Raw genomic sequence first — 12,307 nt, forward strand, 5'->3', positions numbered from 1 at the left:
ATGTATTTTTTTGTCTACTAGTGTTGGACACATTTTGAAATCATTTTCTAGTTTAGTACCAATTATGGCTGGAAATATGTAGAATATTTAGACACTCCAATAATTATTGAATACATATCATTTAATAATTTTTAGCGATTATCTCAATCTCAGGAAAGCTACTAGATGTAATCTCTATTTGCTTCATATAGGTTATGGTTTTTTTTTAAAGCTTGAAATGTGTGATTATGCTGAACCAACTTTAAAAAACATTCTGAAATTTTTGTTGACTTCTCAAGATATTCACATGATTTTTAGTGTGCATTTCCAGTGTATGAGTAAGTAGTGAAGAATGCCCAGCCAGTTAGATCATATGATGGGCTTAACAGTCTCTGTTTGTTTAGAAATCAAGAGAACTTTCAGAATCATAGTAACAGTTTTCTTTAACATGTCTTCTCATAATGAATAACTTTTCTCTGTTAGTTTTGTTTGATTTGTTTATATTATCGTATGTAAACATAGATGTGAGGGTAGGTATTGATTATCCACACTAACTAGTTAAAACTAAAGTTTTGTAATTGACCTCTAGTTTACTTTGTGCTATTATTTTATATGTTAACTGTCTCTGCTTAACTTTAATCAGAGACATAGTTGACCAAAGGGGAAGAACATCATGGAATTCTTTTCTTTACTTAGCTAATAAGTATGTTCAGATGGTAAATCTGATTTATTCAAACAACTAGAAGGATAATCGTCATTATGGATATTTTGTGAAAAATATAAATATAAGCCTTTGGGAAGGAGCATGTTAAAAATGTTTTCCATTGGCTTTGTATTGTCTTGTCCCGTGGACTGTACCGTGACTATTTCTGACCTTCAATTGGAAGTTGATAGAATATTTCCTGACTTTGTAAGGAAAAAATAATTGCTGACCTAGACATCTTAGAGTTGAAAGGGCAACATCAGGTAGAGAAACAGACCTCTTCTTCTTCGTCTTTTTTTTTTGTTGCTATATTCATATCTTTGATTTACAGGCCTCGATTTTCAAAGTCTTTTAAGTGCTCTCTTAAGAATAATAGCCAACATTTATTGACTGCTTATTATTTGCCAGGTCCTGTTAAAATGCGCTATAAACATTTTATTTAATCATCACCGCACCTGTACTGTACTGTAGGTTTTCCCAGCTCACAATTGAGAAATCTGATGACTAGAATTCTTTAATATAATTTAAACTAGAGGAAACGTTCCAACAGAATAAAATTAAGGAATTTTTTTGGTAAAGCATGATCTTAATTTCCATATTTCATTCACTTTCTTCGCATGGCAGACTTTCTTTGACTGGTTTTGCTCTCTTTGCATCAGTCATTCTTTTCTTTGTCAAACATTTATTGAATATGAAATAGGTATCATGCTTTGTATTTGCAGTGGGTTAATAAAGCAGGCTTAGCCTTTGCCATCAGCAGTGCTAATAGGCTACTGGTGAAAGATAGAAATAAACAGGCAACCAGATGATGGACTAAAAAGATAGTGAGCAGAGTGCTATCGTGGAGAATAAAAAGGGAGACTTTCCTAGGTTCTTCGGGGAAGGACTGGTGTGAGGAAATAACATTTACACTACGATTTTAAAATTGAGAAGAGGCAAAGCTTAAAGCGGTGCCTCACAGGTAGAGACAGTAGCACGTACATGAATGCTGAATGGTAGAGAAGACTTGATGCCTTCTAAGAACTTGAAAGATACAGAGTAGCTGAAGCAGAGATGAGTGGCCCTAAATGTGCACAGAGTAGGGCATTAGAGTGAGTGAGTTAGAAAAAAGAGAAGATGGTTAGAAGATGATTGTTGGGATGTAGGTTCCTTTAAATTAAGATTGTAGAGAGTTTTCAATAACTGGTAATGACAGGCTATCGGATATGGCATAGGAGTTAACAAGGTATTGTACAAATTGAAAAGCCAAGGTGTTGGAAGCATTACTTACACTGTTATTAAAATCTTTGAGAATTGAGACAAGGAGTAATGTTGGAGAGCATGGTGGTGAGCCAGTAACTAAAGTCATTAAAGGGGAGGGGACAATTGAGGTTTAAATGAGCTGCAGCAAGAAAAGTCTGACATGATGAGAGCTGGCGAATTTTAGGAAAGGGAGAATGGTTTGGGAGAGGCAAAGGAAAGAGGACTGTTATCTCACTTAGTAGGCATAAGAGTTGTGGGAGGACTAAAAGCTACCATTTGAGTAGGCTACAGGAGATTGTGTATTCCATGAAAAGCTGAATTTCTGTAGAGCAAAAGGACCAAGGGACAGGTCAAGGAGAGTAGAGGATTTTGTTGATAATGAGCTGTGAATTTTAGAGGATGCAGCAGAAGTGTTTCAGACATTGGGAAATAATGGATGTGCAGAGCTGTTTAATGATGGAAAGGATAGTCCAGAGCTTCTTGTAGAGACTGATGTAAATAGGACTAACAGGCATGTGTTCTCAAGTTCTCAATTATTGGGGAATAGGAAACATTTTGATTTCTGCATATGAAGCCTTGGACACCTGGGAAGAGGGGTTGGGTCTGTTTCTTAACCTCAGCTCATACAGAAGAAGATGCCGGGGTCTAGGATAGTCTTACATCAAGTCAAGAGGCTCACTCTGCTAGGTTCAGCAACTTTTTCTATGTTTGTATTTCCTTTTCCTTGTACTTCTGTCTGTATCCTTCCCTCATTTCTAGGAGTTCTTGATGTGTTAGCAACGGATCTTGCCTGTAGTATGAATTGCATATACATATATATTTTTCTTCATTCTTTTGAGTTGCTTTTGGTGTTTTTGTTTTTCCATTTAAAAGTTTTTGATTTTTTATATAGTTGAGTTTATCTGTGTTTTCTCATAGTTTTTAGAGTTTTGAGTTATGATTATACAGGACTTTCTTTATCCAAGGTTTTGTGGAATTATCTTATTTTTTCATGTTTTGTTTTATAATTAATAGACTTTTAAAAAATACAGTTGGATATACAGAAAAATTGAGCTCTAGTATACTTCTGACCCCAGGCAGTTTCCTCTATGATTAACATTTTTCATTAGTGTGGTGTTTTTGTTACGAGGTATGAACCAATGCTGATACATTATTATTAACTAAAGTTCATAGTTTAGGTTAAGGTACCCCTTGTTTTGGATAGTTTTATGGGTTTTGGCAGTGTATTTAATAACATGTATCTACCAATATAGTATCATACAGAATAGTTTTACCACCTTAAAAATGACCTGTACTCCATCTATTCATCCTTTTCCTCCCTTCCTCTGAACTTCTGACAATTACTGATCTTTTTACTCTTTCTATAGTTCTGCCTTTTCGAAATTGTTACATTGTATAATATATAACTTTTTCAGACGAATTTCTTTCACTTAGCAGTGTGTATTTAAAGTTCCTCCATGGTTTTTCATGGCTTAATAGCTCATTTCCTTTTATTGTTGAGTAATATTCCATTATATGGATGTTCTATTGTTTACCCATTTGCCTGTTGAAGGACATCTTGATTGCTTCCAGATTTTGGTGATTATAAATAAAACTGCTATAAACATTCATTTACAGATTTTTGTGTTGGTATAGGTTTTCAGTTCAACTCAGCTAAACTTCAAATCTCTATATTGTTTTGTTTTTTACATTGCAGTCTTTGGTCTATTTGGAATTTATCCTGTTAGGCAGTATGAAGTGTGGTTCTAACTTTATTCTTTTCTATTTTATGACTCATATATCCTAACATCAGTTACTGAATAGTCCATCTTTTTTCCTTCTGATTTGAAATACTTCTTTTGTGTGTTATATCCCTTATGTATTTGGATCTATTTTTGAACTTTCTCTTTTGTCTTATTGGTGTGTGTCTATTCACGTTCTGTTGCCACATGGTTTTAATGACTACAGCTTTATAATAAGCTTTAATATTTGGTAGGACTTATCACCTCCATTGTTTTCTATGAGGTTTTTCTAGATAGTCTTGCCCCTCCCTACAGTTCCCAGGTAGACTTTAGAACTAGCTTGATTAGTTTTAAAACAAAGTTTTCTATTTCAGTTGACTTAGTTTTAAATTAACAAGTTTGGCTAGGCATGGTAGCTCATTCTCACAAACCCAGCATTTTAGGAGGTCGAGGCAAGAGGATTGCTTCAGCCCAGGAGTTCGAGACTAGCCTGGGCAACATAGCAAGACCTCGTCTCTACAAAAAAATTAAAAAACAAAAAAGCTAGCTGGGTATGGTGGCATGTACCTGTAATACCAACTGCTTAGGAGGCTGAAGGAGGGAGGATTGCCTGAGCCCAGGAGTTCGAGGCTGTGATGATCTGTGATTGTACACTCTAGCCCAGGCGACAGAATAAGACCCAACTCAAAATAAACAACTCTATGTCTTTATTATATTAAATCTTCCTGTCCAAGAATGTAGCATATCTTTTTGTTTATATCCTTTAGTAGTGTTTTTAAGTTTTCCTCTTATGTCTTGTACATTGTTAATAATGTTTCTTATGACTTTTTTTTGTCCTTTTTGCTGCTATTTACTTTTTTATTTATTATTTTCTATTTTTTTCCACTCCATGGTTGCTTGGGAGTTTTCATTTTTTTTTTGACTTGGAGTCTTACTCTGTCGCCCAGACTGGAGTGCAGTGGCCACTCCCGGCCACCGCTGCCTCGACCTGCTGGGCTCTGGCGATCCTTCCGCCTCAGCCTTCCAAGTAGCTGGAATTACAGGCATGCGCTACCACGCCTGGCTGATTTTTTGATTTATTGTAGAGATGAGGTCTCGCTGCCCAGGTGGGTCTCGAACCCGCGGGCTCAGGCAATCCACTCACCTCAGCCTCCCAAAGTCGCGGGATTACAGGCTGAGCCACTGAGCCTGGCTGAGTTTTCATTTTTTAAGCGTAGACTATATATGGCATCTGTGTATCTACAAGGGAGTGATGCATTGTAAGCGGGAAATTGAGATGATGATTCAGGAGAGCGTAAAATAAGGGCAAGAGAATGGGATCTGATTAGATCTGATTTTTCTGTCTTTACTTGCCTAGACAATGATTTTACATTTTCATTTTAGTAAGTTTAGCCATGTATTTTGCAGAATGAGATTTATAGAATCCTAGTGATTGTAGAAACTGTTTTGCAGATGAGGAAACTAAAGCCCTGAGGTTTTAATGTGACTTGTCCAGAAGTAGTGAGCAGAGGCGAAGTTAAAAGTCAGGTTTCTTTATTTCCAATAGTCCATGTTTTCTCCCTTTACTGTGGTGTGTGCTTAATTGCCTATATGAACAGTTATTTGAAGGTTAAAACTATGATTTGAGACATGCCAATCTTATATTAAAGTTTTTGATGTTTCCTCTCTCTCTCGTATGTTACGTTGTGTTTTGTTTAACTGAAATATACCTTAATTTTATATTATCTGGGAAATTTAAAATATCATCATACTGAATGTAAGTATATAATGACTGTTATCTCTCTTTTCGTTAATCCTCAACACCCTTAGTATGTAGAAACTTAGTTTATCTCCTTTTCTAATGAAATCTTTTAAGATGTCATGAACTCGTTTGTTAAGTATTCAGATAACATCACTGTGTATATTCATTTATGTTCATGTTTCATTGATTATCTCATAAGAATTGCCTAATTCACAAGCTCAAAATGGAGGAGAATTTGATTTTGTGCTCTGTTTCGCCCTTTTTTCATGTGTTGTGTAGATTTGTGTTTCATGCGATGTGTGTTAAAAACCAAATTTGCATTTTAATATGTACATAAATAAGAATTATTCATTTCAGCTCTGATTTCTTTTATTCTTTTACATTAGAGTTCTTCTATAGTCTGTGCTATGCATACTTTTGAAAGATATCTTTTAAATAAGATTCTAGTCAGTATTCGAGGAGGGTTTATATTATGTTTATTTAAAAGTATTTAGTTCATTCAGCAAAGATTTTAGTTTCATGTCTTTTAGCTACTGTGTGCCTGCTAGGAATTGGCATACTATGACCTATAGCTATGCAAGCATTTAGCTCCTCTCTCCAATATCAATATACACATGTCCATTCAAGGGAATGGAGAACCATAATAAAGCTTTTTTTCATAGCATATACCATGAAAATGTAAAGTGTAAGTCACTCTAAAATAGCCTTGAAAGTTACAGTTGTAAAATTAATGATAAAGACTCTGGCACAGTTTCAGGAATATTGTATTAACATTCTGGTAAGGAATTATTAGAAACCTCCTCTCTCTCTTTTTTTTTAACAAAGGAAAACAAGGTGTTTATTAACATTTTATATATACATGAGAGTCATCCACAAAATGAATAGTTCCTAAAGAGGTGGATTTGAATTTCAGCTTATATACCGTCTTCATCAAAGAACAGTAAAATTTTGGAGAACTAGCAAGACAAAGACTTTGAGTTTCTAGGGGCAGCAAACTGTGGGAAGACCAATAAATAGCAGATAAGGCTAATTAGTAAAGCTAGTTAATGTAGATTCCTCTAGTGCCATCTCCAGGCTGATGTGGAAGACAACCACTAAAGTTGTCTTTGGTAGTTAACTTTTTTGTTCTACCTGGTATAGAAATGGGGAAGAATACCTTTTTCTTTGTGAATTTATGTATGCCCTGCTTTTAGGCCAATAGAGGGAGGGCTGAGAGCTTTCTGGCATCTGCTTTTTCCTAATTGCCTACAGTTCAACAATTCTTTTTAATTTGAGGTAGCATATTCTGGTCTCCCACAAGGTATTTGTGCTGATCTCTTCCATGTTTGAGCTGCAAATGCTGTGTTCTTGAGTCAGGAGCCTCTGCCTCTCTGCAAGGCCTCCTGTAAAATTCCTGCTGCTGGTTAAATTGCCCTGAAAGTGACTTTTTTTTTTTCTTGCAGCATTGCAACTTTCTGTGTCTTTACTCAGAGTTCTCTGTTTACCTGGATGGCTGCCTCTTTTATTTGGCCTATTTGTGGCAGGAGCAGAGGGAATTTAAACTTTCCTCTTTTTGGTAGAATTTTTTTTTTTTTTGAGTTGGAGTCTCACTCTGTCACCCAGACGGGAGTGCAATGGCCGCTCCCGGCCACCGCAGCCTCGACCTGCTGGGCTCTGGCGATCCTTCCACCTCAGCCTTCCAAGTAGCCGGAATTACAGGCATGCGCTACCACGCCCGGCTGAGTTTTTGATTTATTGTAGAGACGAGGTCTCGCTGCCCAAGTGGGTCTCGAACGCACGGGCTCAGGCAATCCACTCACCTCAGCCTCCCAAAGTCGTGGGATTACAGGCTGAGCCACCGAGCCCGGCTTGGTAGAACTTTTGTAACTTCCAAATACAAGCTGAAAACTGGTCCCCCATTGTAGAAATGTAGATACCAGATTCTACTTTCAAGGGGAGAAAGTCTGTAGCCAGATTTTGCATAGTTGAGTGCATGAGCTATTATGAAAAATTAAACCACCATTGACCAATGTCTCTAATGGTCTCTTAGCCTTGCTTTGTTCCTGTATTTTAATCATGGTCCTAATAACTGCCATGGACTGAATTATTGTCCCTTTTCCACCTAGTTCATAACCCCCAATATGATGGTATTTAAGGATAAGTCTTTGAGAGGTAATTAGGTTTGCATGATGTCAAGTGATTGGACTCTCATGATGGGAAATGCTCTTATTAAAAAAAAAAAAGATACCAGAGAGCTAGCTTTATGTCTTTCTGCCATGTGAGGACACAGTTAGAAGGTGGCTGTCTGCAAGACTAGAGGAGAACTGTCACCAGGAACTAAATCAACCAGCACATTGATCTTGGACATTACAGCCTCCTGAACTGTGAGAAATTCTTGTTGTTTAAGTCATCAAGTCTATGGTATTTTGTTATGGCAGTCCTAGCTGATTAATACAGTAGCCATTATGTCATGATATTACTTTATGGAGTATTCTCATACATCAGTTAACAACAGGAATATATAGTGAGAAATGTGTCGTTAGGCAGTTTTGTTGTATGATCATAATAGAGTGTACTTATACAAACCTAAATGAATGATGCATATATTTTTATATGAAAAACCAGATGTTCCAGCATGATTACTGAATGTCAGTCATTTTCCCTACTTGATCGTCAATGGCAATATCAAGTACTATATATCAGAGTTCTATATCTGCACCACTGTCATATATGTTTATATATGGGACCACTGTCTTTTGTGGTCCATCACTGTTGGAAATAGAAACCTCCTCTTTTACAGATGAGGTCTGTCAAACTTCACATCCTTTTTCTACTGTATCACAGTGCTTTTGTCCCGCTGCAGTTCTCAACTTGGTGGTATTGCTCCATTAGGGATGGAGTATTGCATGATGGGGGTTACTACTGACGTTGATGAGGCAGGGACCAGGGAAGCAACTTGCCAGGTAGGGTTCTATTGCAACAATTTTTTTCTGCCCTGAATATCAGGTAGTACCCCTATTTAGAATTATACTGCTAGTGTCTTTGTACTTTTTCAGTAATTTTTTATGGGTGATTGGCGGTTAACCATGCAAGCATGTTAACTGTTTTATATTATTGTTGCTAGTATTAATTTTTGTTTTACCACTTTTCTTTTATATTTACAATACTTTTAGGAAAATGTTTTATTATTCTTTTGTCAGTCCTGCAAGGTGGATAAGGAAGGGATGATATCATCTTTTGAACAGCTGATTTTCAGATCATTTATTGATTTAGTAATGGATGCTGGAATTAGAATTTAAATATATTGTCTTTTCAATGGCAATAATTTTTTAAGGCCCTAAAAAGTACTTTCAAATGAGATGTAGTGATGAAATATATTTGAAATAAGAGATTTTTCAAAAGTTTTATGAAACATAAGATGTCACAAATCTTGATTCTTTTATCCAAATATAATAGCATTAGTTATTCTTGGCTTTCTCCTTATATAATACTGGAAATACCTTTTCAGGTAATCTCACTGACTGGTGACTGGAGCCTAATGTTGAGATACAGATCTCTCATAACTGTACAGCAGCATCCCTAAAACTAGATAGACATTTATAAGTATCTTAGTGACGTTGCAGGAAATTTACTCTGGCCATTCAAAGAGATTTGAACTCCCATTATCCTTTGAAAAGAGAATTGCAAGAATGCACAGTTTTAGTTTTCCTTGATCCCTGAAGAATTGAGCTGTGTCATGTGCATGTTTAACTTAATGAATTTAACTGTATTTTTTTTGCAGCCGCCTCAGTTTTTTTCCTAAAAACTTGTCCTTGCCGATCCATTTAATAAGCTCTTTTGTGTACTGTCTCACAATTACAGTTCCCACTTCTCTTATAGTGTGAATCTCTTGCTGCACTGAGGGTGATTTTTGCTCAGAGTATGCATATTTGGCATAACATGGCGCTGAGTGGAAGCCAGCTTCTTCAACTGGGGCTGAAAGTAACAGTTTCGCTTTAATGATTGTGGAAAGGTTGACTGTATCAGGCAATTTCAGAGAGATGCAGTATGTTCTCTAATAGGTAACTCCCTAACCAAGGAAAATTGATTCACTGTAGTTTTGATCTACACCCTGACTTCATAAACTAACCCTAATTAATGCTGCTATTCCGTGACATTTTACAAGTGTGATTTGTGCTTTGGTTGTTTATCACATTCTAAGAGAAGCCATGAGGTATTTTTCGGTGGAAAACTGGGAAAGCTGAGATATAATTCTCCTTTCCCTGTTCTTGTCCTGACCCCTATCTTTTTCTTTTCCCATCTCAAGATAAGGAAAGAGAGGATGTGTCTTACAAAAAGTTTAAAATACCAAAATGGGGTTTTGAGAAGCTTTTTGAAAGAGATGAGGATTTGCCCACCCTTTACAAAGGTAGGTGATGGAAACCTTTGGTAGACTCTTCTAAGTATACATGCAGATTTTTTCTTAGCATGTATTTTTATAAAATACTTTGTATTTAATGTAATCAGTCTCTTTGCTCACATCCTCTGCTCCTCCCAGCACTACTTACTGTGCATTTTTCTCCTTATGGTTTTATTCTAGTTCTATGAAATAAATTTTATGAAAGCAAGTCCATTTTCCACTAAGAATGCAAACTTAGTGGAAGGTATTCAGAAGTTGGTAATAAACAGGCATTATAAGGAAGATTTCATATTTAGCACAATGACTTTTTTATTGAGCGTTGGTCATGTGGAAGGCACTATTCTAAGCTCCATTCACAATGAAGATATTTTAACTTTAGTCACTGGAGAGGAACAGATGTTGCTAAGTAATTCTTATTTTCATTCTCTTAAATTTCAGTTGAGAATTTATGATGTGCCAGAGGTCATGATGTGCTCAAGGAGTAGCAAGCCAAAGATGAGCTATGTGACCCTGGCCGTCCCTTCAGGAAGCCTCAAAATGTGTTGATAAACAGTTAAGTAGGGGGAGAACACACAGCACAGAGGTGATGAGTGCTACAGTTTTATCATGTGGTGAAGAGCAAAGACTCTGGAGTTAGACTGTCTACTTGTAATTTTCTTAGTGCAGCATCTAGCATAAGGCAGACTCTCCCTTAATTATTAGTTGTTATTAGTTTACAGTCATTATCTGACAAATTTAGATGGACGGTTGAGTTTGCAGCTAGAATACCTCACATTCCAAGCTCAGCTTGATGTGGGGGAGCGGTCAGGGAACTAAATTTCTCAGATGTTGAAACAGAGAGACTTTTAAGTTGTGGCCTGTAGGATGAGTAAGCATTTACTAGGAACATCAGTGTGGCAGAGTACTAGTCGGAGACTGGAGGTCAGAGAGGGCAGGGTGCTTTTGAGATGTGACCCAGAGATAAGATTTACTCATCGGTGGGCTTTGTAAGCCTGACTTTTTTCTAATTACGGTTTATAAACTTGAAGCGGATTTATTGAAGTACATATTATGCTTAAATTTCATTTAAAAAAGATGAGGACTCAGTTCTAAATATTACAATTTAGTACTGATCCATTCTAAATAATATGTTTTAGTTCTGGTCAAAGCTAACAGCTGTCAGCATACCTTGTCAGAGGCTATTCTAATTTTTTCTTGCTACATAACAAACCATCCTAAAACTTAGTGGATTAAAAGAGCAATTTATTATTCTCTCTCATGGTTATGTGGATTAACAGCTAGGTGGGCAGTTCTTGCTAGGAGTCCTTTATGAAGTTGCAGTTAGATAGTGACTGGGACTACAGTCACCTGAAGGCTTGACAGAGATGGGAACTGGGACCTCAGCTGGGGCTATCAGTTGAAACTCTTACCCAAGGCTTGAGTTTCTCACAGAATGGGGGCTAGGTTCCCACAGGGAGCATCCTAAGAGCCAATATTCCAAGAGACTCAGATGTATTCTGGATGGCTTCTGATAAACTCAGAATGTCACTTCCACTGTATTTTATTGGTCTGAGGTCAGCCCAGATTTAAGGGGAAGATTATTAGACTTCACCTCTTGATGGGAAGTGACCAGGTCATATTGTGAAAGGGCATGTGAGAAGGAAATTATTATTGTGTTTTTGGAATACATAATTTGTCAGAGGTTTATTAGTTCTGTGACGTTGAATCAGAACTTTGAACTTAACAACAAAACAATAAAATTTAAAATACAACGGATTCTAATAAATTTGTAAATTTCATTTTTGATACATGAGATACTCAGTTCTTAGGAATGACAAAATGCAATATAAGTCTTCTTTTTTTTTTTTTTTTTTTCATCTTACATTTAGCTGTGACTTTACATAGAATAAAATTGTTCTGTGTTGGGCAAGATCGCCCCTACCCATTTGTACATACTTATAAATATGAAAACATGACAGATGTGGAACCTTAACTGATTTAATAGTCATGATTTTCTTTCATGGTTCATTTGATTTATAGATAACTTATAGTATAGTACACAGTTTCACTTAATTTACAGTAAAAGGCACTAGGCTACACTATGAACTCCATGAAGCAGTGTCAGTATCCCCTTGTTCACCACTTTATCCTATTGCCTTGCATAGTACTTGTCACTTAGAAGGTAGTTAATGAGTGTCAGTTAATGAAAGTATTATCAACAGTTATTTGCTACCTATTGAATATTTTTTTACAGTGTCATTGTAACTTGTGTGGAGGTGATTCACTGTCAGTATTCCTTAGTTGGATTAATCATAAGGGTTGGTATACAAGTAGCACTATATGGTAGAATTGAACTTTCTGAGTCCTTCCAATAAGATGAATGAGCAAGAATAAGAGGTTTTCTTAATTCACTGTTAGATCAAAGAAGTGACTGTTGATATAATTCATTTTTAAAAATCTATCATTTCTCAGTTTGCCGTAAGAGCTTCAGTTTTTGGAGAGTGTGTGGTTTTTTTTTTTTTTTTTGGTAAGTTGAAAGAGTCTGTATTGCAAAAGAACGCATA

The 12,307-nt window shown here is 36.3% G+C and overlaps 1 protein-coding gene across 7 annotated transcripts in view; it reads left to right on the forward strand.

Moving 5' to 3' along the window:
- The window catches only part of STAM (signal transducing adaptor molecule), a 74,945-nt gene that overhangs the window by 20,067 nt on the left and 42,571 nt on the right, over window positions 1-12,307 (forward strand). The window contains exon 3 of one of the 7 annotated variants that reach the window (XM_021711504.1): window positions 9,672-9,773. The exons of the other annotated variants lie outside the window; for them this stretch is intronic. The gene's annotated coding sequence lies outside the window, so the exon portion shown is untranslated. The remainder of the gene's footprint in view (window positions 1-9,671; window positions 9,774-12,307) is intronic. 7 annotated transcript variants of the gene reach the window in all.

The sequence above is a fragment of the Carlito syrichta genome, unplaced genomic scaffold, assembly GCF_000164805.1.
Source record: "Carlito syrichta isolate Samal-C Ts95f unplaced genomic scaffold, Tarsius_syrichta-2.0.1 Scaffold302327, whole genome shotgun sequence".
In the NCBI taxonomy this organism is placed as follows: domain Eukaryota; kingdom Metazoa; phylum Chordata; class Mammalia; order Primates; family Tarsiidae; genus Carlito; species Carlito syrichta.